The sequence below is a fragment of the Cervus canadensis genome, chromosome 21 (genome assembly GCF_019320065.1).
Source record: "Cervus canadensis isolate Bull #8, Minnesota chromosome 21, ASM1932006v1, whole genome shotgun sequence".
Lineage (NCBI taxonomy): Eukaryota > Metazoa > Chordata > Mammalia > Artiodactyla > Cervidae > Cervus > Cervus canadensis.
The window spans coordinates 55,505,270-55,531,086 of NC_057406.1; the positions used below are offsets into that span (position 1 = coordinate 55,505,270).

The 25,817-nt window shown below is 45.5% G+C and overlaps 1 protein-coding gene across 2 annotated transcripts in view; it reads right to left on the reverse strand.

Moving 5' to 3' along the window:
* The window catches only part of LARGE1 (LARGE xylosyl- and glucuronyltransferase 1), a 605,065-nt gene that overhangs the window by 128,282 nt on the left and 450,966 nt on the right, over positions 1-25,817 (reverse strand). The gene's annotated exons all lie outside the window — the stretch shown is intronic.

The window sequence follows — 25,817 nt, forward strand, 5'->3', positions numbered from 1 at the left end:
CTCACACTTAGGCAGCCTAGCCATTTTCATTATCCCTATTTTATAGAAAAGAAATGGAAGTCACCCACAATAGCTAATTAACTTGCCCAAGGTTTCCCAGGTGGCACTAATAGCAAAGAATCTGCCTGTCAGTGCAGGAGATGTAAGAGATTGTGGGTCTGCTCCCTGCGTCAGGAAGATCCCCTGCAGGAGGGCACAGCCACCCACTCCAGTATTCTTGCCTGGAGAATCCCATGGACAGAGGAGCCTGGCAGGGTACAGTCCATGGGGTCGAAAAGAGTCAGACAGGACTGAACTGACAGTATGCAAGGTCATTCAGTTAATCTGTGATAAAGCCAGAATCCCCAATCATCCATTTATCCATCCATCCATCCCTAACTCATGCAGCATGTATTATTTTTTTACTGCTATACTCTTCTTTAAATGTTCCAGTTCTTTCTCAAGATGTATTAATGTACTGGCTTTCAGGGCATGAGCTAATTTTCTCACTCAGAAAGGAAGAAAGGACCCTTGGCTAGTGAGAAAGGATATCCCAGGGAAGAGCCACCCTCTCACAGCATTTTGACTCTCACATCCACTGTGTCTTGTGTCAGCAAGGCAGGAGTGTTTTCTAGAGGAACAGTTGCTTCTCCATCCCCAGAGCTTGGCTCTGACGTTGGCATTGCTTGTGAGTATACTGAGAATCACATAGGATCAAAGGTGAGTCAGGTCTCTCAGTCAATTTCTTAGCAGCTTTAGCACCTCAGGTGAGTCCACCACTCACCCCAACTTCTTGGTGTGTTAATGTTTCTGGACTCAGGTCTTCTAGGTAGGGCAGGTAGACATCAGAGGCAACTGTCTTCTCTTAGACAACCCTATCCCACCACGTGCAGAAGCAATTCCTCCATGCAACTATAATCAGCAGCTTTTATAGACTAGGAAACTAAGGACTCACACAGGATCATGATTTGCACAAGTAGCAATGGAGCCAAGATATGCATCCACAGTCATCTGACATCCGGATTCTTTCCACTGTCAGGGCATTATTGCTTACCTCTAGGGCAAAGGTTGGAGGTAGAAATGATAAATCTACATTTTACAGGATGAGAAACTGAGACTCAGAAAGTTTAAATCACTTGCTAAAGGTCACAGGAGATGAAGAGGCACTGTCTGTCACAGCTAACCAATGCTTTCTGGAGCTAAAATTCTTATATTGTTGGCCAGTCTGAGAAATAAAGCCGCTTCTGACCAAATGAAAGCCCCAGCAGCACGTGAAGAAAAAACAGTGGTTCTCCGGGAATACCATGCTGGGTGAAATAAAACCTCCTTGGTGTGATGACAGCTCCTTGAAATGATGGTGTGTGGGTTTGGTGTAATTTACTTGATCAATTTATCGAGCTCCCATCTAAATCATCACCCCAGCACAAATACATAAATTAGAGGCATAGGAAAAATACTACCACCCACTTTGTCACTGTATATGTGATCATATCCAATACGTGTAGAATCCCTCAGAAAAACAGATCACCAATTCAGCAAGTGCAAGAGCCAATCAATTTCACACACAACAAGCTTGGGACGTTCGTGTAAAACAGATCTGAAAGGCACGGTGCCCTCAGTCAAGCAAGCTGCGTGCCGAGTCCCGATGCTGTGACCTTGTTAGAGAGCCTACTAAATAACCTCTCTCTGAGGTTAGAATGCAAAGGGGATGTGGGTCCTTGGGGGAGCTTGTTCATCATTACTAATGACCCTAGTTGGCACCATCATGGCTTTTTTGGTGTGATGAAGGAAGAGTGTCATCTGCTCAGAAATTATAAAAAGGGAATGAGGTTTCATTGAATCTAGGGTGGCCAACCAAATTTCACAAAAGATAGTCTTCAGCTATCTGAAAGTCCAAATTCCACTTTCTGGAATTCCATAAACTGTATTCTGCCTCAATCTGCTTCTGCAGAAGACTTCTCTAATAGCCACATGAAAGGGCATAGTTCTGCTGCTTGTGTCCTCACGTCCGTCTTGCTCATACAGCTCTTGCTAGGCCTGCCCACCTGCCAACCCCCCAACAGTAATCCTTTCAGGCTCATCTCTAGCAAGAAGATGCCTGTGAATTCCCACATCAGATGGGGGACATTTCTACCTAGCACTTCTGGGTATTTCTGCCATCTGCTGACTTACGTTCTGCCAAGGACACAATGGATAATATTCACATACACTAATCTCATCTGTAATTGTCCATCTCTCCATTTGACCAAGGGCAAGGACTGGGTAATAGCTAACACACTAACGCATTAATAAATGTCTGCCAAATAAACTATGTCTGGTACATAAATCTCTCCTGATTGGAGACCACTTATGTTAGTATATTAGCATCCCCACATTTCTGACACTGCAAAGCATTTCATCCTTTCCCCATTTGCCAAAATCAACACATTCTCCCACTCAGCTCTGGGAACCCTGGCGTCATCCTCAGTTGCGCGGAAAACTGCAAACATGGGGTGACAGCCCCTGAAGCATTTTTTATATGGGTTGCTCTACTGGAGTCTTCAACTGAAGGTCTTCGTCTCCAGAGAAGGAGTAATTTGCATTGTCAACCTTAAAACATGTGATCTCAAAGAATAATATCCAAGTTCTCCTTCTCTCACTTTGCATCTGGGCTGTATTTCTTATGATGGTGGCATACAGCCCTTTCACGTTACACCAGTCCTCTTCAAGGTGAAGAAAACAAAATCCTTAATTAGCAACATGATAGCTATAATTTTAATATTCACTGGTTGGGAAGGCAAAATAATAAACAGTTACTAAGACTTCATTTTGCTTTTTTAGATGAATTCATTAGCTGCTCTGTCAATGAGTAAATTGATGGCTGGGTTTTGCAAGTAGGCTTGGGAACACCCTGGGCTAACTGCTCGGTGCCTTGACCCCTGCAGAAATCTGTGTCCGTGGATAGGGAAGCACTTGTAGCAGTGCAACCAGAGGGCCAGACTGGAGCCAGACGTCCTGGTTCCCATTTCTAGCCCTGCCACTTTTCAGCTGTGCAGCCTGGAGAAAATTACTTAACCTCTCTCTGCCCTAATATCTAATGATTGTGACTTCACATGTTTAAATGTCTTCACATATGTTAAGGGCTAACCACAGGGGCTGGGCCATGTGAAACAGCATATGAGTAATACAATAGCTCTTTTGAAATACCATCATTCAAGCTCATCCATCAGCTTCTGCAAGACAGCAAGCCCATCCACATGGTTTTCTTTCTGGAGGTCAGCTAGCACTTTGTTTCTAGAACAAAGACTTTCTAGAATATTTTTTTTTAAAGATTTTTTTTTGACATGGACCATTTTTAAAGTCTGTTGAATTTGTTACAGTATTGCTTCTGCTGTTTATGTTCTGACTTTTTGGCCAGGAGGCATGTGGGATCTTAGCTCCCCAAACAGGGACTGAACCCACACCCCCTGCATTGGAAGGCAAAGTTTAGCCACTGGACTGCCAGGACCCTAGACCTTTATTTCTTAAAGTGTGTTCTGAGGACCAATTAGGGCTTCCCTGGTGGCTCAGATGGTGAAGAATCTGCCTGCAATGCAGGAGACCTGGGTTCAATCCCTGGGTTGGGAAGACCAAGGAAGCACCGGGGCTTCTTGTTAAAAGTGCAGATTTCTGGGCCTCAGCTGTGAAATTCATTGTGACTGGAAGGCTGCTTCCCATTTCTCACTAATGGCATGTGGAAGGAATTACCTGCCCGGATGAGTTTCACAGAGAACTGAGTTCAGGCAGCTTAGCCCCGCCCTCCCTCCCCCTCCCTCCAGGAGCCAGCCTGCCAGCAGAGCGCTGCCTCGGATGAGTCTCGCAGGGCAGGCCCCCTCTGGAGGAGGCTGCGGTCACCGCACGCTTCCTGTGACGAGGTGGGCCATTCCAGCTCCGGGGTTGGTATCCTGAATATCCACTGCTGCCGTTTGTTCAGTCACACTCAGTCGTGTCCGACTCTTTATGACCCCATGGACTGCAGCTCGCAGGCTTCCCTGTCCTTCACTATCTCCCGGAGTTTGCTCAAATTCATGTTCGGTGAGTTGGTGATGCCATCCAACCCATCTCATCCTCTGCTGGCCGTTCTCCTGCCCTCAGTCTTTCCCAGCATCAGGGTCTTTTCCAATGAGTTGGCTCTTTGCATCAGGTGGCCAAAGTATTGGAGCTTCAACTTCAGCATTAGTCCTTCCAATGAATATTCAGGATTGATTTCCTTTAGGCATGACTAATTTGATCTCCTTGCCGCCCAAGGGACTCTCAAGAGTCTTCTCCATTTTGACAATATTGATTCTTCCAATCCATGAGCATGGTATGTTTCTCCATCTGTTTGTGTCCTCTTTGATTTCTTTCATCAGTGTTTTATAGTTTTCTATGTTGTCGAAATGGCTATTCTACCCAAAGCAATCTATAGATTCAATGCAATCCCTATCAAGCTACCAATGGTATTTTTCACAGAACTAGAACAAATAATTTCACAATTTGTATGGAAATACAAAAAACCTCGAATAGCCAAAGTAATCTTGAGAAAGAAGAATGGAACTGGAGGAATCAACCTGCCTGACTTCAGACTCTACTTCAAAGCCACAGTCATCAAGACAGTATGGTACTGGCACAAAGACAGAAATATAGATCAATGGAACAGAATAGAAAGCCCAGAGATAAATCCACGAACCTATGGACACCTTATCTTTGACAAAGGAGGCAAGGATATACAATGGAAAAAAGACAACCTCTTTAACAAGTGGTGCTGGGAAAGCTGGTCAACCACTTGTAAAAGAATGAAACTAGAACACTTTCTAACACCATACACAAAAATAAACTCAAAATGGATTAAAGATCTAAATGTAAGACCAGAAACTATAAAACTCCTAGAGGAGAACATAGGCAAAACACTCTCCGACATAAATCACAGCAAGATCCTCTATGACCCACCTCCCAGAATATTGGAAATAAAAGCAAAACTAAACAAATGGGACCTAATGAAACTTAAAAGCTTTTGCACTACAAAGGAAACTATAAGCAAGGTGAAAAGACAGCCCTCAGATTGGGAGAAAATAATAGCAAATGAAGAAACAGACAAAGGATTAATCTCAAAAATATACAAGCAACTCCTGCAGCTCAATTCCAGAAAAATAAATGACCCAATCAAAAAATGGGCCAAAGAACTAAACAGACATTTCTCCAAAGAAGACATACAGATGGCTAACAAACACATGAAAAGATGCTCAACATCACTCATTATCAGAGAAATGCAAATCAAAACCACAATGAGGTACCATTACACGCCAATCAGGATGGCTGCTATCCAAAAGTCTACAAGCAATAAATGCTGGAGAGGGTGTGGAGAAAAGGGAACCCTCTTACACTGTTGGTGGGAATGCAAACTAGTACAGCCGCTATGGAGAACAGTGTGGAGATTTCTTAAAAAACTGGAAATAGAACTGCCATATGACCCAGCAATACCACTTCCTGGGCATACACACTGAGGAAACCAGATCTGAAAGAGACACGTGCACCCCAATGTTCATCGCAGCACTGTTTATAATAGCCAGGACATGGAAGCAACCTAGATGCCCATCAGCAGATGAATGGATAAGGAAGCTGTGGTACATATACACCATGGAATATTACTCAGCCGTTAAAAAGAATTCATTTGAATCAGTTCTAATGAGATGGATGAAACTGGAGCCCATTATACAGAGTGAAGTAAGCCAGAAAGATAAAGACCATTACAGTATACTAACACATATATATGGAATTTAGAAAGATGGTAACGATAACCCTATATGCAAAACAGAAAAAGAGACACAGAAGTACAGAACAGACTTTTGAACTCTGTGGGAGAAGGTGAGGGTGGGATGTTTCAAAGAACAGCATGTATATTATCTATGGTGAAACAGTCACCAGCCCAGGTGGGATGCATGAGACAAGTGCTCGGGCCTGGTGCACTGGGAAGACCCAGAGGAATCGGGTGGAGAGGGAGGTGGGAGGGGGGATCGGGATGGGGAATACGTGTAAATCTATTGCTGATTCATGTCAATGTATGACAAAACCCACTGAAAAAATAAATAAATTAAAAAAAATAAATTAAAAAAAAAAAAAAAAAGAGTCTTCTCCAGCACCACAGTTCAAAAGCATCAATTTTTTGGTGCTCAGCCTTCTTTATGGTCCAACTCTTACGTCCCTACATGACTACTGGAAAAACCATAGCTTTGACTATACAGGCCTTTGTCTGCAAAGTGAATATCCACTGTAGATACACATCAAGTCAAATCCTCCAAATTTACTGTTATCAGCAAAATCAGGTGACATTTTGTTCTCCTTTTTCTATTTTATCTCTAAGGTCTGGGAGTGTGGGTGTAATATTATATATTAATTACCTTGTCACCTAACATTCATCTAAATAAGAATTCTGGCCACTGAGTCTGGTAATGTGCATTAAAAAAATCCCCAGGTAATTTGGATGTATATTAAAATTTGTGAATTATTCATCAAGGTCTGGGAGCTCTGTCTCTGCTTTAGTCAACGGCAAGGTTCCCTCAAAGGACCACTAGCACACAGTCAACCCATGTGGTGTATAAATCCAGTTCATCAACCAGCAGAGTCCAGCGGCCTCCTCTAGGGCTATGCTTCCTGAGTACAGTGAAGTGGGGATGAAAATGAAGAACAGAGCCAGACTGCCTGGGTTCCAACCCTGGCTCCTTACCCAGCTGATAGCTGTGTGACCTTTGACTAGTTACTTAATCTCTCTGTGCCTATTTTTTTTTTCCGTTTTTTTGTCCGTTCATTTATAACATGGTGTGGACAAAAAGTAAATACTGTAGAACTAAACATTTTCTTTTCTCTAGGTACAAGTCAGGGCTTTCCAGATGGTGCTAGTGGTAAAGAACCTGACTGCCAATGCAGCAGACTCGAGAGATGTGGCTTCGATCCCTGGGTAGGGAAGATCCTCTGCAGAAGGGAATGGCAACCTGCTCCCGTATTCTTGTCTGGGAAATCCCATGGACAGAGGAGCCTACAGTCCTTGGGGTCGCAAAGAGTTGGACATGACTGAGCGTGTGCGTGCACACATACACACAGAGGCACAAGTTAATTTGTGAAAATGAAGCTGTGTTCTTTGCTTATTCATAGATCGCCAGTAAACAAGTCCAGAAAACAGTAAAATGTCCAGTAAGTATCTAAGCTTAACATTATACCCAGAGTCCCCCAGCCCTATACTCTTCCCCCTCTACCTGGATTCAGGCATCTGTGGTCTCAGCCGTCTCCTCGCTTCCTTAGCTGACACCACCCTTACTCTGCCTAGGCTTTGGTTCAGTTTAATACTGATTGAGGGTTTGTTTTGGGTCAGATACCAAAAGTACTAAGGAATCAAAGAGAAATAAAATACTGTCTGCACCCTCGAGGCAGTTAGAAGGAGAAAGATAAACAGTTATGACGCAGCGAGATGCTTGCAATGACAGAAATGCTGGTAAGTCAGAGGAGCAGAGGGCAGGGAGTAGTGGATTCTCTGGGCAGGGTGGGCGAAGTCTACTTCCCGTCTTCCCTGGAGCATCTACCACAACCTCTGCTGAACCACAGCCATACTTAGCCCCTTCTACCCAGACCTCCAAGCTCCCAGGCTTCCCCCAAAGCTTTTCCGATGACAGCACTGTCCTGTCACACCCTCCTAGACATTGGGTCCCCCCAGGCCCCCAGTGACAGCACAGGTGACACAGATTATCTTTCACAGCTCCATCAATCCCAGCTGACCAGCCAGGTGGCGTCTGCAGTCTGGGTCTGGTCTCTGGAGGTCAAAGTCTAAAGCCTTAATCTTGATGATGCAAACACATCCTGGGCTTGCCATCCCATTAAGAGGAAAAATCCCAGGGAATCCTCTCGGGGAGATGACCCGGGTGGCTGGTGTGCTGCCTCCCTCAGCATCCCACACCGCCTGCCTCCTCTCCTTGGGAGTTATTATCATAAAACACCATGGGGAACAAAAAAGGCTTTGTCATTGTTTTCTGTGCTGGCCCTGTGGTTATGATTAAGTGCACTGTTTCCCGTCTTCCTTACTCCAGGCACAAGTTAACTTATGAAAATGAAGCTGTCTTCTTTGCTTATTCATACATCACCACCAACAGCCAGACGAGAGCGAACAAGCTTGCTCTTCTGCTGGGGCCCTGGTGTTGGTGGCAGCAGCCAGCAGACGAATGGCTCCAGACGGGGAACTCCCCAGGCTCCCTCCTTCCGCAGCTTCTGGCTCCCAGCAACGCTCCTGCCATTCAGGAGGTGAGGGCCCAAGGGATCAGGGCATGGTGATGCTTCCAGGTGGCACGCTGGATGTGGCAAGGACAGGTGGGGCATTCACCCACCAGATATAAATTAGAAAGACAAAAGGCTTTAGAACCAGGCAAAACAAGAGTTCTAGCCCCAGTTCTCTATGGCTTGACCAAGGCATGATTTCTCTGAGCCTCAAGTTCCTTATCAGTAAAAGGACAAGAATAGAATTCCCCCACTTGCCTCGAAAAATAAATGTGCAGATAAATAATATGCATAAATAAAGCACCCGGCCCTTGGTAGCTGCCCAACTAAAGGCATTTTTTGACTTCTCTTTTGTGATTGTCATTGTTCATGAAGTCTAGGTTTTCTCTTTGAAGCACTGACACTAGCTGCATAGGCAGGACTCTAGGAAATTTGGCCAACTTCTCCCCTACCTGCCGCCCTACTGGCCTCTCCCCCGCCCCACTGAAGCCTTTAACTTCTGTGACACTAGTCTCCTGGCTGTTTTCTTCCCTCTGAGCATTCCTTCCCTGCCTCCTTCAGGGGCTCCCCTCCCTCTGCCTCCCCTTCAAAGTTGGGCTCCCCAACTCCCATCCTCGGCCCCTAATGGAATCTACTCCAATAGCCATCCAAATACCACCAAGAGGAAGATCATTACCCATCTCCATCTCAGACTGCTTTCCAGAGCTTCTTACTCTTAAATCCAACTACCTGCTCACGGCTTCATTTGGCTCTTTCACAGAGACCTTCAACTCAAACTGATCAAAATCAGATCCACAATTTTCTCTTCCTAAATAACAGCCTGACTCCTGCCTATTCTGTTGGTTGGTAGCATCAAGACTCAACTTGTCACCAAAGCCAGGACCTTTGAGTCAACCATGACACCCCCTTCCCCACCTCTCACATCACTGCTATAACCAGCTCCTACGGGTTTTATCTTTTATTTTCCAAACTCATCCCCTTCCTGGCTCCATCCTCATCACTTCTCTTTCCCTGATACCTTAGCAGATTCATACTTGGTTGCCTTTCCCTCAGGGAAGCCCCTTGCTTCTCTATTGGGTAGGCCAAAAAGTTTGTTTGGGTTTTAGTATGCTGTTACAGAAAAACTCAAATGAACTTCTGGGCCAACCCAATATTTTGCTTTACTTGGCCACAGAAATATTTTAGAAGTCAAATTTAATGATTTTGCTTCCTTGATTGAAAAAGTTAATGCTCCTGGGGCCTAGTATAGTGTGGATGGATGGATAGATGAATGGATAAATGAAAAGTAAATACCATCTGTTTCCCATAAACCTAGCCTATCTGGAACTGGTGGGCTCTATGTGAATGGCATGGAATTAGGTGGGCGCTAGTTAACCTCTCCAGGTAAACACCAGGAGCAGCAGCTCTCATCCTGATCATGGATGCTTCCAGAGCTCTCTTTTCCTCACCCCCTGGGAAGCTCCTGGATACACAGGGAGTCTGCCAATCACGGCTGCACACCAAACCAGCTGTGCTTAAGGCAGCAGGTGAATATGAAAACGTTATCACCAGGGGCTGTCCGAGTATCAGCAGAGAAAGTTAACAATGCGCTTCCAACCTCTTACGTATTCTACTAAGCTATTTTAAAAGAGAAAGGCTTTAATAGCACCATTCCATGCATGTCTGAGTGCAGGATGGCTGTAATAAGGAAAACACAAGAGTATCACGTTGCCATTTACTAAACATCTGAAAGAACCGCTTCACAGCCACAGGTGCACCCCCACCCCCGCCCCACCCACCACTAGTGGGTGTAGAACAATAAAACATCTCCTGAGAAGATGCGACACAAGAGGGTATTTAAACAACCCTGAAAGGGTTGAAAAGAAATATTTCTGAAATTGCAGGTTTCACAGCTCCAACTTATTCCGTTCAGTTCATTTTAGTCACTCAGTCATGTCTGACTCTTTGCAACCCCATAAATCGCAGCACGCCAGGCCTCCCTGTCCATCACCAACTCCTGGAGCTTACCCAAACTCATGTCCATCGAGTCGGTGATGCCATCGAGTCATCTCATCCTCTGTTGTCCCCTTCTCTTCCTGCCCCCAATCCCTACCAGCATCAGGGTCTTTTCCAATGAGTCAACTCTTCGCATGAGGTGGCCAAAGTATTGGAGTTTCAGCTTCAGCATCAGTCCTTCCAATGAACACTCAGGACTGATCTCCTTCAGGATGGACTGGTTGGAACTCCTTGCAGGCCAAGCAACCCTCAAGAGTCTTCTCCAACACCACAGTTCAAAAGCATCAATTCTTTGGCGCTCAGCTTTCTTCACAGTCCAACTCTCACATCCATACATGACCATTGGAAAAACCATAGCCTTGACTAGATGGACCTTTGTTGGCAAAGTAATGTCTCTGCTTTTTAATATGCTATGTAGGTTGGTCATAACTTTCCTTCCCAGGAGTAAGCGCCTTTTAATTTCATGGCTGCAATCACCATCTGCAGTGATTTTGAAGCCCCCCAAAATTAAGTCTGACACTATTTCCACTGTTTCCCCATCTATTTCCCATGAAGTGATGGGACCAGATGGCATGATCTTAGTTTTCTGAATGTTGAGCTTTAAGCCAACTTTTTCATTCTCCTCTTTCACTTTCACCAAGAGGCTTTTTAGCTCAGCTCCAGCTAAATGCACTCTGGGATCACAGAGGTTCACAGGGGCTGAGGAGGGCTTAGTAATTCCTCTTGAATCACCTACTTTGACAGATGAAGCCCATAGAAAGGGAGGGAGATGTTTAGAAACACGCCATCAACACAAGAGCTGGGACTCCACCACCAACTCTACACCACATGGTTTGTTTTTCTTCCCCTATGTTTAAGCTTCTCCAACTTGGCCTCCTCTTCTTTCTTTGAACTTTAATTCTCATCTGGTTCAAATTTCTAGCTCTTCTACACCTGAATGGTAACACTGAGCAAATTCTTAGCTTCCCAGGTTTTGCCTCTCTAAAATGGTAAAGGATTCTATTTCATGAGGGTGCACTGAGACCCTTAACCAGGCTTCTATACCCCACGTTTATGTTGCATGTCCTTGAGATGGAGTCCATGTGCTCTAGTTAAAAAGGCCCATCCTTTTGTTTCCTTTGGGCTGCTTGGTGAAGCACCCCTGGCTCCAGTTTATACCTTGGTTCAGCCAACCCTGATTTCATTTGGACAAAAATACTTCACCCTTACTGACCTCTATAGCTGAGGGATAATCCCTTCTAAGAGGAATTAGAATCAGTGTCACTCTAGAAGGTAGAATTAGGCTGCATGAGTTAAGATTGAAGGAAGATAGATTTTGCTTCTTATAAGCCAGGCCATAAGTACCACTGGAGTTCACCCAAACAGAAGTGAGCTGCATTTTCAGGGAGAAGCTTCCGGGCACTGGGAGAGTTCTAGATGAGGCTGCGTGACTGAACCCCTACCTGGCAGGTGTTCATCACATCCCGACTGTGCACGGGGGCCCCTGCCAGCTGCGGGAGACACAGCGCTAAAGGAACAGACCCAGTCCCCACCTTCCGGGTGATGTGATCTCTGCAAAAAGCTTCTCAAGCCTTGTGGCTGTGGTCTGCCAGGCCCCACCCAAATCTTACTGAAGCAGATTCTCCCGGGGTGAGGCCAGGGAGTTTCTTTGCCAAGGACAGCTGCACGGATTCTGATGCAAAGCGGGCCTGGGGACCTTTGGGAGAGGGAGGTCACCAAGCAGGCTGGAGGTGGGAGGGGGGTTACCTACACCAAGCAGAACACTAGATTTGAGGACCTCGAAGCTCCCTTCCAACCTGACTATGAGATCTCTTTATTCTAGGCCAGCAAAGCCTTTCTCCTCATGCTGGACTGTCCTCAGACATGTTCTTCCTGTGTGTGCATGCAGAGCTGAAGGCTGTGTTCTCAGGGCAGTCCCTGCTTGGTGAGCACTTCGCCCAGGCACCGGACTCTGTGCTTGTCTTGCATCATCTCAGAGTGCCTTACAACAACCCAGTGAGGTGAGCACAGTGCTCATCGCATCTCTCAGAAGGGAAGTTGAGACTGAGAGGGAAAGTCATGTGTCAAAGACATGTGACTAAGGACCAGAGAGCTGGGGCTTGTGTTCAGGTCTCCTTGTTGCAAAAACCCATGTTTTCCTGCTATACTCGTGGTTGGGAACCAGCCATAAGGTATTCCTCTCCCCAGGGGAAGGGCTGCAGCTGGCATAGCTGTGGGCAAAGAGCTCCAAAGGACCTGCAGAATATGGGGGGAAAGGCTGGCCAAGGAATATGTAATGAGCCCACTGTTTCTGCCCACTGTACCTCCTGGGACTGCAGGCAGAGGTTAGGGTTAGGGGACTCTAAAGAGTCCTTTGGTCCCCAGCAGGGCAATTTGAATCTAATCTCTTTTAGTGGTGATCCCAGGGCACTGAGCTAAGAGCACATCCTACCCAGGAGCATCTAGGGAGAATAAAAAAGGCAGGACTGAGACACAGAGAAGAGCCTGCAATCCAATAAAGGTCCAGACGACGATTTCGTCTGCCAAGTTACAAGGACAAGTTCCCATCCCTCGAGTCAGCCCCAAGTGAGCCCACTTTAACTTAATTTATGGTTTGAAAACTCCTGCTCGATCTCAAATAATGATCTCTCTCTCCTTCCTTCCGTGATCTCTGGTCTTTGGAAATAGGAAAAATGAAAAAGGGACGTGGAGCCAGCTGCTGGGCTCTCTTCCAAGGCTGCTTTTATCACACCGACTCCCAGGACACTCGGCTGCTGTCACCTCTCAGACGGGGCCTCAGCTGGGGCACAGAGCTGGCCTGAGTCCAGCTGCCACTTCCCTCCGCGAACTCCTTGGGTCAGTCTCTCTTTAAAAACACAGTGGGAAAAAAAAAAAAATAAAAAAATAAAAACACAGTGGGTTGGCATCTTTCAGATCCTTCACTCACAGACACTCCTTGAATCACTGATAAAAAGGCCTCGGAGAAACCCTGCAACTTTGCCCACGTGGGTTGCAGAAGAAGCACTTGCTCGCAGGACTCAAAGGGCAACATTTAAAGTTCCGGCTTGTCCAATTACTCACTGCGCAGCCTGGGCTCAAACAACTCCATTTTTGAGCTTTAGTTTTTATTATTTTGTCATTGTTTTCATTTTACAAAAGGGATGACGATAAAATTCACCATCAGGCCATCACAAGGTTGTTTTAAGGGTGAAATGAAAGGTTGTAAACTCTAAAATACTGCTCAACTTTAAGTCTTATCATTATGATCAAGCCTTTCTGAACCTTATGTAGCTATTATCTAATTTTTTTTTTCCTCGATAGCAGTGTTTCTGAAATTATAAGATTATTATTCACCAGTATTCTATTTCTGCAAAGGCTAGATACTGAGCAAACTTTATTCTTTGACACACAGCCTGGCAGGTGGGAGTTATCAGGAGAGGCCCCTGTGTGTCCGAGAAGCACTCAGGAAACTTGAGCACAAAAGCTCTCTCTATTCTTGAGGCTGGTCCTTGGGCAGATTATCGAGGTATAGTTATGCCCCTTCAGTGAAGGACAGGCAGGAAATTCAAAACAGAGAAACTGAAAGGATAAAGGAGCATTGGCTATGGACCAGTCTGTACAGGGTTAATGGAATATCCATATTTCAAAGACCTCCGTCATCACCTTGAGGTAAGTTATTCATACATTCGCCGAACAGTTAATGAACACACATCAGAGCCAAGCTGAGCTGTGGGAATGCAGTGATGGGTGAAGCCTGAGGTGGTTCCCGCCCCTGGGGGAGTTTACATCCTTATAGTGTGCATTAGTTTGTTACGGCTGCTCTAACAAAGCACCAGAGACTGGGTAGCTTAAACAGTGGATAATTAAGGCTCGGCTGGTAAAGAATCTGCCTGCAATGAGGGGGACCTAGGTTTGATCTCTGGGTCAGGAAGATCCCCTGGAGATAGGAATGGCTACCCACTTTAGTATTCTTGCCTGGAGAATTCTAAGAACTGAGCAGCCCAGCTGGCTTCAGTCCATGGGATCGCAAAGAGTTGGACACTACTGAGTGACTAACACTTTCATGGTCCTGGAGGCCAGAAGTTTGAGATCGAGGTTTTGACAAGTTGTTTCTTCTGAGGTCTCTCACAGGGCCCACAAAAGGGTCATCTTCTCCCTGGATCCTCCTGTGGTCATTCCTCTGAGGGTCAGTGTCCTCATTACCTCTTATAAGAACACTAATCAGATTAAATTAGGGCCCACCCTAGTGACCTCATTTCACCTAGACGTCTCTCAAAACCCTAAGTTCAAGTACAGTCACATTCTGAGATGCTGGGGGTTAGGATTTCAATAAATCAACTTTGGGGGACACAATTCAGCCATCCCATAGGTCAACGTCACTTAACATTCACAGCAACGAAGGCGGAATTGTGACCCTGAAAGGGATGGGGGGGAGCAGTCCAGAGTAATGTCCAGGGTCTGGAAGAGGGGATGCCAGTCCGGAAGTCACCTGAAGAAATAAGGATTAAATCAAAATCTGAAGGAGGATGTTTGGAGAGTGAAGACAAGAGGAACAGCGTGCTCTGAGACCTTGCAGGAGGAGGCTTGGCTGGGATGAGTGCTGTGGTGCCCCAGAAAGATGTTTGGTGTTTGTCCCTGGCTCCTGGCATGGAGCGCCTACAATCCTTGGAATTTCCTGAGTGATAAGAACATCTTTTGTTGTAATGAAGAAACCCTCAGCAGCCCCTAGAGAGTTTTGGAAGGGGGGCTGCTTGCCAGAAAAGCCACGCCTTGATTAGAAGCTTAGAACATTCAGCTCCACTCTCCCATCTCTGGGTGAAAGGTAGGTAGGGCAGAGAATGAGTTAATCACCGATGTCTGGGGACTTCCCTGCCGGTCCAGTGGCTCAGACTCTGCACTTTCAATGCAGGGGGCCTGGGTTCCATTCCTGCTCAGGGAACTAGATTCCCTATGTCACAACTAAGACCAGGTCTAGCCGAATAAGTAAATTAATTAATTTAAAAAAATCACTGATGATCAATGATCATCACTCATGCTTGCCGGATGGAACCTTCATACATGCCCCTAAATGACAGGCTGCACAGAGCTTCTGAGATGGTGAACACATGACGATTCTGGGAGGGTGGTGGGCCCACAGAGGGGATGTGTCCCACGCCCCCCATACCTTGCCTCATGCGTCTCTTCCATTTGGCTGTCTCTGAGTTGCATCCTTTATAGTTAACCACTAACATTGTTTCCCAGGTGCACTAGTGGTAAAGAATCTGCCTGTCCATGCAGGAGATGGGGGTTCAATCCCTGGGTTGGAAAGATACCCTGGAGAAGGAAATGCCAACCCACGTACTCTTGTCTGAGAAATTCCATGGACGGAGGAGTCTGCCGGGCTACAGTCCACGGGGTCACAAAGAGTGAGACACAATTGAGCACACACGCCACAATGTGTATGAAACTCTTTCCTGAATTCTGTGAGTCATTCTAGCAAATTAGCAAACCTAACTGAGGAGAGGTGGGTTTGGAAACCCCCTGACTTTGGAGCCAAATTTGACAGACATGGGGGTAACCCAGGGACTTGATACTTATGACTGGTATCTGAAGTATAGACAGTCTTGTAGGTCTGAGCCCTAAACCCATGGGGTCTGTTGCTAACACCGGGTAATAGTACCAGAATTGAAATGAACTGTAGGACACCCACTTGAGTTTTTAGAGAACTGGAGAAAAGTTTTCAGGCAAGAACACTCAATCATGCATGCATCCTCAGGAGTCAGTGTGGGGATAGAAGTAGAATAATAATAAAATAAAATAATGTATTCAGCCATAAAAAGGAACAAAGTACTGATACATGCTGCAACTTGGATGAACCTCAGACACATTATGCTCAATGAAAGCAGCCAGACACAAAAGGTCGTATAGTCTACGATTCCTCTTAAAGGATATATCCGGAAGAGGCAAATCCATATAGAAAGAAAGCAGATCAGTGGTTAGCAGAGGATGGGGGAGAGGGGTTGTGGAGTGATTATTTGATGAGTACATGGTGCTTATCTGGGGTGATGAAAAAGTCCTGAAACTAGACAGAGGAGATCACCTCATAATGTTGTAAGTAACTAAACATCACTGAATTGCACATTTAAAAATGGCTATTTATATGAACTCATGTGAATTTCAACTTAATAAAAAAAATGAGGATGATACAGCTAGCATGGCAGGAACAACTGCAGTAGTACTTTTACGCAGTTTATCCTGTTGAATCTTCACTATAAAGGCTGGTGTGCCTGGGACGCCCTCACTCCTGCCCCCAACCCCCATCTCCCCAAGCTCTTCTCTTTTCCATTCCTGCCCTGCATCCCTGGTCATCTCCTCCAGGCCGCTGCTTCAAATACCACCCATATGTTGATAACTTCAAAATTTATGTCTCTAGTCTGACCTCTATACTGAGTTCCAGAATCATAAATCCAACTGCCCACCTGACACATTTACTCTGGACAGCTAAAAGGCATCTCAGATTTAAAATCCCAAATTGAAATCTTGACTTTTCTCCTTTGCACCTGCTCGAACCAGTGTCACTCAGGTCAGGGAAGAGCAGCTCACTCTCTCCAGCTGCCCAGTTGCTTAGGCCAGAAACTATGGAGTCATTCTTCTCCCCTAAGCTTTATTGAAGTACAATAAAACCCCATAAATTCATCCATGTTAAGTACGTGCAGCTTGACAAACTGTGGCAGTTGGGTACAGTCACATAAGCATCCTCATCATCAGGATACAGAACTATTCCAGCGGCCAAAGTTTTTTTATGGCCCTTTTGCAATTAATCCACTTCCCTGAAACTCAGCTCCAGGTAACCCCTGATCTCCTTCCTGTTACCACAGTTTAACCCTTCCTAGAATTGCACATAAAAAGAACCACAAAATCACAGAGTGTGCAGTTTTGTGTGATTGACTCCCTGGACTCAGCATAATGTTTTTGAAATTCACCCAAGTTGTCACTTGTATTATTATCACATTCCTTTTCATTGCTGAGTGGTCTTCCAAAGTATAGCTACAGCACCATTTGGGTGGAATCAGGAGTTCTGTTTTTCCTAAATTATGCCTGAGACCCAAACTGCAGATTTTGACCTTAAATGATATTTAAAAACATAAGCTCATGTATAGGAGAGGTTAGTGGAGAAGATCACCAAGGTGGAGGGCTACCCCCCCTCCCCAACGCTTAGCTGCTATTGAGTAAAAGAGGACAAGAAGCCAGAAAAGGAGTCTTCCTAAAAGAGGTTGTGCATGTCCCCCTCCTCCCCCAATAAACAGCAGAAGGCCTCCACGTGGTGTTGTGTCAAGAGGAGCCGATGTGGATCTAAGGGTCAAGATCCTAGACGGTCCCTGTGTTAGATCTTTCTAGATCTGAAAGCTGCCAACAAGCAATCTTGACCCCAAAGCTCATATTTGCCACCATTTAATTATAGCTGCCCCCACCTTCCCTTCACAAGATGCTCTGTGAGGTCCTGAGATCTGTAATAGACTTCCTCAGCATCCTCAGTGAAAAATCAAGGTCTCTTCCTCTCTTCCGCTTCAGCTGGAAACACCTGGTACCCAGGTGTCATGATGCACATTCTTCCAGGAGAGAAACCAGTGCTGGTCCTCCCCCCTAGAACAATATGATGGCCAAGCCAGCCTACTTCTGAAGGAAAGCTGAGTCCCAAACACATTCATCTTTGTCAACGGCCTGAGGGCTGCTGCTCACGCAAGAAGACTGTGCCTCCCATGTGTAGCAGGGCCTCCCTGTGTCGAGGGAAACTCCTGCATCCAAGAGGAGGTTTTTGTACTTTTGTTAAAACCTGATACAGCATCACAGCACAGGATATTAAAACTGCAAGGGCCTGGGGAGTATTTTGGTCCAAACTTTTCATTTAAATGATGAGAGCTAAAGCAGAAAGAGGGCCCGTGACCTAAGCAAGGCCACATGGTGAAGATGCTCTGCTCCTGCTACCCCTCCCCCGCAAAGTGCTGTCGCCTTTGCCATCAAGCAGCCTGAACTGAGCGCCCGTTATTTTCAGGCCACTGGGCTATGAAAGGAGGAAACACTCCCGTAGGCACCATGATGCGCCCTGACTCAGCATCCTACAGTCCTTTTGCAGAAGTCAGTTTAGATGTTTCCAGACAGATAACAATAAAGGTGTCATAGACAGACACCTAAAGAACTGCCAAGGGTTGGCTGGGAGAGTTCTGAGGGGAAGGGAAGAGGTGTCTTGAACTAAACCCAGGAGGGAACAACTAAAATTACTGAGTACCTCTTAGGTACTGTGCTAGAGGCTACTTTGATCCTGCAACCAGCCCTGCAAGGTTAGTATTCTTATTGTCATTTACAATGAAGAAACCTGAAGCTCAAAGATGGAAAGAAACCAGCACAGTTTCACACAACTAGGTAGTAAACGATGGAGCTGGGATCTGAGTGTGACCCCAAAGCCTTGGTGTTGTTTTACTGGGATGAAGTTAAAGAAGAAGGATTAAAAAGAAGTTTCCTGTATCCAAGAGGTGTCAGAGAGGGCATGCACGGGTGATAAGATTCTGAGAACCTATGTATGCATGGATGATTTATGAATTCTGCACAAGTTACCTGTCTTTGGGCATGCTTCACTGCATGTTTATAACTCAACCAATGAGTATGCAAAAGGAGAAGGAAGAGGTGGGTTGTTCTGTCCACTGAATGCATGAGTACTGGGGCATTGGGTCAGTCTCTGGGTGCCAAGTCTGTAGATAAGATGGCGTTCTCCCCCTTGAAAAGGCTGTGGGGCAAGGCACACATGACCACATAGCCTGAACTATTAATATGTGTTATGGAGATATGCTAACAAAAGACAGACTTTAAGAGGAAACACCATACAAATAGGAGATCTTAATATAATTAAAAACATTACACCTGGCAAAAACTTAGTGATCATGTAGCCTAACTTTTTTCACAGTATAACAGATGAAATTGAGTTGTAGCCAGGGGAAATGATATTCTCAAGATCACACAGCTGAGTAGGGACCAGAACCCTTGTTTCTTAACAAAACTGAGCCTCTCAGCCGCTCCATATCAACTTGGAAATGAAGGCTGCTGAGATAACAGCTAGAGCTCGGTGCGTAGATGAACCACAGCTTCCTTCAGACCCTGACACAGACTATTCCCACCCAACACCCCTGAATGCTGAGCAGCAAACATGCCACATGAACCCCTGGGGATTCAGCTAGTGAAGGCACCCTCTATAAGCCTGCGCCTTGCTGCCCTTCTGGGAGACAGTCCTCTCTTAGCAAGCCAAGGACAACACGCCCACAAGAGTCAGCAAACGGCCTTCCCCTGGAATGGCACTGACTCACCAACAATAACAAGGAACAGGACCTTGACCTTAATAGCTTTGATATCCTTTCTGATAGAAACTAAGTGGAGGCTTCCAAGTTCAGGGTAGAAAATGTTTGTCTGGTAAAGTCACAGACATGGTTGGGCGGCGGCTGGGGACAGCAAGGCGGGGTTGGGGGGGGGGGGATGCCTGTGATGACCACCAAGCTGTCACTTTTAATAAGGAGCCAGAGATTGCACTTCAATCTAAGTTCGCCCACTCACCCACTCATCCATCCACCTATCCATCGGTCTATCCATCCACCCATCCATTTGTCCATCCGTCCATCCATCCATCCTCCATCCAAGTGCCAATTATGTGCCAGGCACTGTTCTGGGCTCTGAGTCATAAACAACAACAAAAACAAAGCCAAAATCCCAAGGTCTCTGTCTCTTGGGCATGTTCATTCCAGCAGGGAAGCTGGACAAATAGATATATGATAAAACTCCGAGGGATGCTAAGAGATACTATATGAAAGTAACATAGATGAAGAGATGGAGAGTGATGGGGGTGGGATATCTACCAGAGAAGATGGGGGCAGGGTTGAAAGCAGGGCTGAGCTTATATTTGAGGAGAAAGGACATTTTCCCTGCTCAGAGGAATGCCAGGGGAAGCAGAAAGAATGGTCGATGAACAGGGAGTCTCCAGCGCTAAGGCCTCCAGAAAAGGCACGCTGGGGGCAGCTCCCACGTGTCTGCCCCAGGTGAGTTGACTGCATAAAACGCTGTTGTCACAGGCTCGATTTGGAAAAGGTCACCGACTTTGTAGCAAGTGGCAGGTGAAAAAAGGCCTGGGATGACATTTGTTCCTTATTTAGGGCTCAGGAGTGTTTGACAATGAATAGGTCAGCAAGGCATCTGGCTGCATGGTGGATATGTCAGAATAACACTCCAGAGCCATCCAAGGAGGGGAAGATGCCCAACTTGGGTACAGACTGAAAGCTGCAGGAAAATGACACACTCCCTTCAGCCCACAGGTTTAGAAGTTCTAGTGTGACGCCCCTGCAGAGGGTTGCAGTTTTCCCATCCTCTTTCCTAAGTCAAAATGAGGACTATTTCCATTAATTTACATTATAGTTTACAAAATGCTCTTGTTTTTCCTCTGCAAGAAATAAACGCTGGATAATTTGCTATGTAGGTCTTCCAAAGGCCCAGGAGAGAGAAGACACAGTGATTGACTCTCTGAAGGCCAGTAGGGGAATCGTGAAGTCCTGCATGCCTGACCCACATTGCCTGGGTCTGCATTGAAGTCTAGCGCCCTTAGGGGGAAGCGGGATGCTGGACACAGAAGAGAAGGGATTTATAAAACTTTCTGTTGCATTTATAGTAGGGACACTGTTGAGGACACTGTCCACCACAGTTCTAGGTCAGTATTCCTTTTGGGAAATCCAAGGTAAGAAATTCCTTTCAAAACTAAACAATGGGATTAACTCAAATCCACTGAAAATAAATGATATATATTCTTTTGGAGCAAGAATCCTCTAACTGACTGAGCAGACTGCCAAGAGGCTCAGAGTTCAACTCTCAAAATAGAGTCAGATACAACCAGGTGACGCTGGTGGTAAAGAACCCGCCTGTCTGTGCGGGAGATTGAGAGATGCAAGTTCAATCCCTCAGCTGGAAAGATCCCCTGGAGAAGGACATGGCAACCCACTCCATTATTCTTGTCTGCAGAATCCCATGGACAGAGGAGCCTGGTGGGCTACAGTCCCTAGGGTTGCAGAGTCGGACACAACTGAAGCAACTTAGCACGCACAACGATGCTTGTACATAAATTCCTACATCTCTTCTTACAAGTTGCCTAAAACCTTTTGTAAAAGAAAGCAGGCTATAAATGAGTAATATATAAAACAGAACATTTGCACATACACAGTGCCTGTTAGATTCCTGTTTGTTTAAATGTCTTCCATGGTCTCTGTGACTTGCTGTATGTGAGTTTTCAAAACGTGTTTCCCATTTTCCAGTTTCTATTAGTGGGCCAGGGACCAGCTGACTTCATTGTCACGATATAAAAACTTAGAACTGTCTTAGAGCTAAGACTTTGAGATGCTGTCCTTTCACTGGCTTCCAAACGTGGACAACTTCCTACACTCAGCCTAGTATCCCACAGAGCAAGCCAATCGTCCCACCTGTAGTGGGTGGGGTTTACAAGCTACATCTCATGCGCAGTCAGTTACAGTTGGGGAGAGAAAGCATCACCCATGTCACCAAGGGACTGCCCTGAACATGATGAACCTTGACCTGCAGCACAGCCAAGAGCTGCCTGGGGCCAGTTCCTCCTCATTCTGTCTCCACCTGACTCTGTCTCCCTCTCTCTCCTGGATCCTGTTTCTTCTTTTTTTTATAATTGGTTCTGCCTAAATTCACACAGTAGTAACTCTGCTCTGATCTCCAGTTCCTAGGACTGTTTTACTTTCTGTAGTTTCCACTACTTGCCTGGGTTCTCTCAAAGTTTTCTCAAAAAACTGAAAAATGGGAAAACCCCTCATTTGATCTGTTACCCAGAACATCTTGAGCATACATCAGAGGTGCTCTTCACTGAAGCACATTTAATCTATGTACTGGATGAAGCAACTGAAATGTCATCAAGGGTCAGATCTACAATGGTCGGAGCTCCTTCCTAAAATCAGGGAATCCCGAGGCATGAACCAGGCAGAGAGGAGCCAGGACGGCCAGTGTCACGCCCTGATTCCTCTCCTCGCTGGCAAGTGCTCTGGTCCAGATGAAACATACGAGGTCTCTGAGCTATGATATGTATCCTGCCATCGCTTACACTAAAGGGAACATGTCAGCCATGAAACATCCCTATTTTATATTCCAACAGTTACACCGTTTATGTGCTATTGTCCATGGAGCCCTGTCCCATAAATCCACTGATTAGATTTGTTTACCATATGCTACAGACTGAATGGGCTTCCCAGGTGGTGTCAGTGGTAAAGAATCCACCTTGCCAATGCAGGAGACACAAGAGACTCAGGTTCAGTCCCTGGGTCGGGAATATCCCCTGGAGGAGGTCACGGCAACCCACTCCACTATTCTTGCCTGGAAAATTCCATGGACAGAGAAGCCTGGAGGGCTTCAGTCCATGGGGTCACAAGAGTAGGACGCAACTGAGCACACATACAGACTATTTATGTACTCTAAAATTCACATGTCAAAATCTCACTCCCAATGTGCTAATGTGGAGGTGGGGCCTTTCGCAGATTATTATGTCACAAAGGTAAAGCTCTCTTAAAAGGGATAAGTGTTCTTAGAAAGGATCCCCAGAGACATCCCCTGCCCCTTTCTCCACTTGAGGACACAGCGAGATGGCCATTCATGAATCAGGTTGCAGGTTCTCACCAGACTTCGAATTTGTTGGTGACTTGATCTTGAACTTCCCAGCCTCCAGAACCCTGAGAATGAATGGGTGTTGTTTCTAAGTCCCGTAGTCTATGGTATGCTGTTATCACAGTCCAAAGAGACTAACGCACCAAATTAATCCTAGTACAGGCTGCTAGAAGAGACCCACAGATGAGAACTCCCTCCCAGCGACTTCCCTGGTGGTCCAGCAGCTAAGACTCCACACTCACAATGTAGGGGGCCCGGGTTTGATCCCTGGTCAGGGAACTAGATCCCACATGCTGCAACTAAGAGTTCATATGCTGCAGCTAAAGACTCTGTGTGCCACAAATAAGACCTGGTGAGGCTAGCTAACTAGCCAGCCAGCCAGCCAGCGAGGTAGAGAGATGGAGATAAAGAGACAGATAAATAGATGATAGATAAGTATTCCCTCCCAATAAGTGCTATGAGTGTGTGATGGAAGTTCCATCATTGACATGCTGATACATACCAGGTCACCTTTCTTTCTTTCTTTCCTAGGCCCATAAAGGGAGGGGTGGTGGTTTAATTGCCAAGTCATGTCTGATTCTTGTGACCCCATGGACTGTATATGCCCACCAGGCTCCTCTGTCCATAAGATTGCCCAGGCAAGAATACTGGAGTGGGTTGCTATTGCCTTCTCCAATAAAGGGGGGGACTGGGTTGCAATACACTGAGGGCCTGCTACCAGCCCTTTCCTTCTTTCCCAGGAGTATTTTTATACGGATGGGAGCAAAAGCAGCTCTCAGCACATGACCTGTCCCTGTCCCCACACCCATCGAGTTGTGTGTTTACCAACAGTGAGTTGTGGTTGTTCTCAAACCTGTTTATATCAGTTCTTATTGTTGCAATTATGTATGCTAAGTAAATATTCTATAAATGAATTACAAGTGTGAAAAGAGAGTTGTTTCTCTGAAAACTAAATTGAATTCTTGAAAAAGATTTGATATGGATGAGTGCTAAAAAATACTATTGTAGTAGACAACTCAGAAAGGTAGTAAGAATCTAGCTGGATTCTGGATTTCAGTGCTTGAAGCATGCCTTTAAATATTAACTCTGCTTTAAATAACTGGAATTGGAAATAACATTACAGGTATAGGCTATGTAAGAAAAAATGCCACAAAAGTCTAATAAATGGACTCTAACTCAAAGAAATATCTGTGGCTGTAAAAACACCTTCACTTGGAGCAATTCTCCTATCATACAGTGATGATTTGTTTGTACATTTTCTTCCTATGTTGTGGCCAGCTTTGTGATAGTCTGAGTCATTGCTACAGACAGTATTAGAAAAAGCCAACGAGAGACCTTGAGTTCTAGGCCAGGCCCAATTGTTCTGAGACCTTGACCTACACTTTTGTGAAAGATTTCCAAAAAATAACCCCAAAGGCTCTGCTGAGTTCTCACAGTTGAGGATTCTATGGCTGTCAATTATTCCATGGCTGTTTAAGATCTAGACCCAATCACTAGTCCATCTGTACCAAAAAATCTCCCATATGATCTAAGAACCCCAACTTACATTATTTGCCAACTCAATACTCCCCATTTTGGGTGTTTTGAATCTTAGAGAAAGGAAGATTTTGGAAATATCACTGCCTTAACAGTTTTCAAACATAAAGTCTTTGGCTTGCCTGTGACTTATGCATCTGTACCTAAATCAAAATGTAGACTAATCCTGAACATCTTATAAAGTCCTTTTTGCCTTTGTGCTTGATGTTTTTCCATTTCAATTAACTTTCCACTGAGATGTCATTGAATAAAAGACATCAGAGAAATGGAAGAACCTGTTATAAATGCAACCTCTTAGCCCCAGAGTGATTCTAATTCCACTCCATTTATGCAATTTTTGACTGATGCTGACCCAGGAACTCGGGTGTAAGGCTCCTCGTGGTGAATTACTTTAAAGAGCCTGTACATGGGGCCAGCTGCAGCTCTGATTGGAGAGAGCTTGACATGCTGTCCAGTCGCCTTCTGCAGACTTGAAATACCATGCCAGGTGAGAACTGAAACGCCAAAGGGGGCCAGAGAGAAAGATGTGGACTGGGAACAGGAGATTTGATCCAGCCACCATTTCCACATCATATGCCTCGGGCAGAGGGAATTTCTTATACTTGCATGCTGCAGTTGGGAAACTTTAGCAGACTATAGTCAGCATGTGAAGACAGAAGGCTGGTCTCGACCTCTTTGGAGAGAAAAGTGCATATTCAACTTTCTAAATAGGAGAAGAACATGAAAATAATCCTTGTCCTATTTATCTCTCAGGGTTTTTAAGAATTGTAAGAGCAACAGCAAAAATAACAAACAGGCACCCAGTACCCACTATACTGGGTACTTAAGTTTTCTGACAACCTTAGAAGACAGATATCATTATTTTCCATGTAACAGAAATGGAAAAATTCTGATGCTTAGAAAGATTGAAGTCCCCTCCCTGCCTCTGGTTATGCTGCTAGTAAGCTGTAGAGCCAGGATTCAAAACTAGGTCTTCCTGACCCTAGATATGGAAGCCTCTTGAACTGTTCAGCATCTCCTTTCAAAGTGGATCTAGGGGTATGGTCCACTAGATCGACTAGGTGTGAAAGCCTTTACAGGGTAGTGAAGAATAAGGTCAAACAAAGCTCTATGGGCATCATAGGGTTTGGTACAGCTCAGGATCATGTAAGAATGGGATCTGACCTTCTGAGAGTTGTCTTCTTGGCAGAATCCTCCTTGCCCAGGCAATATAGTTGAATTTCTTTGACTTTCATGCTCTACCTGTGAATTCAGAAAGCCCACTGCATACCCTCAATTGGACCAGAGAGCAATGCCAGTGGGTTCCTGCTCTGTAGACTGGACTCCTGGCAGCTCTGAGCCCATGCAATGGGCAGACATGTGGATGGGCATTAGCAAGTGCTGGGGAG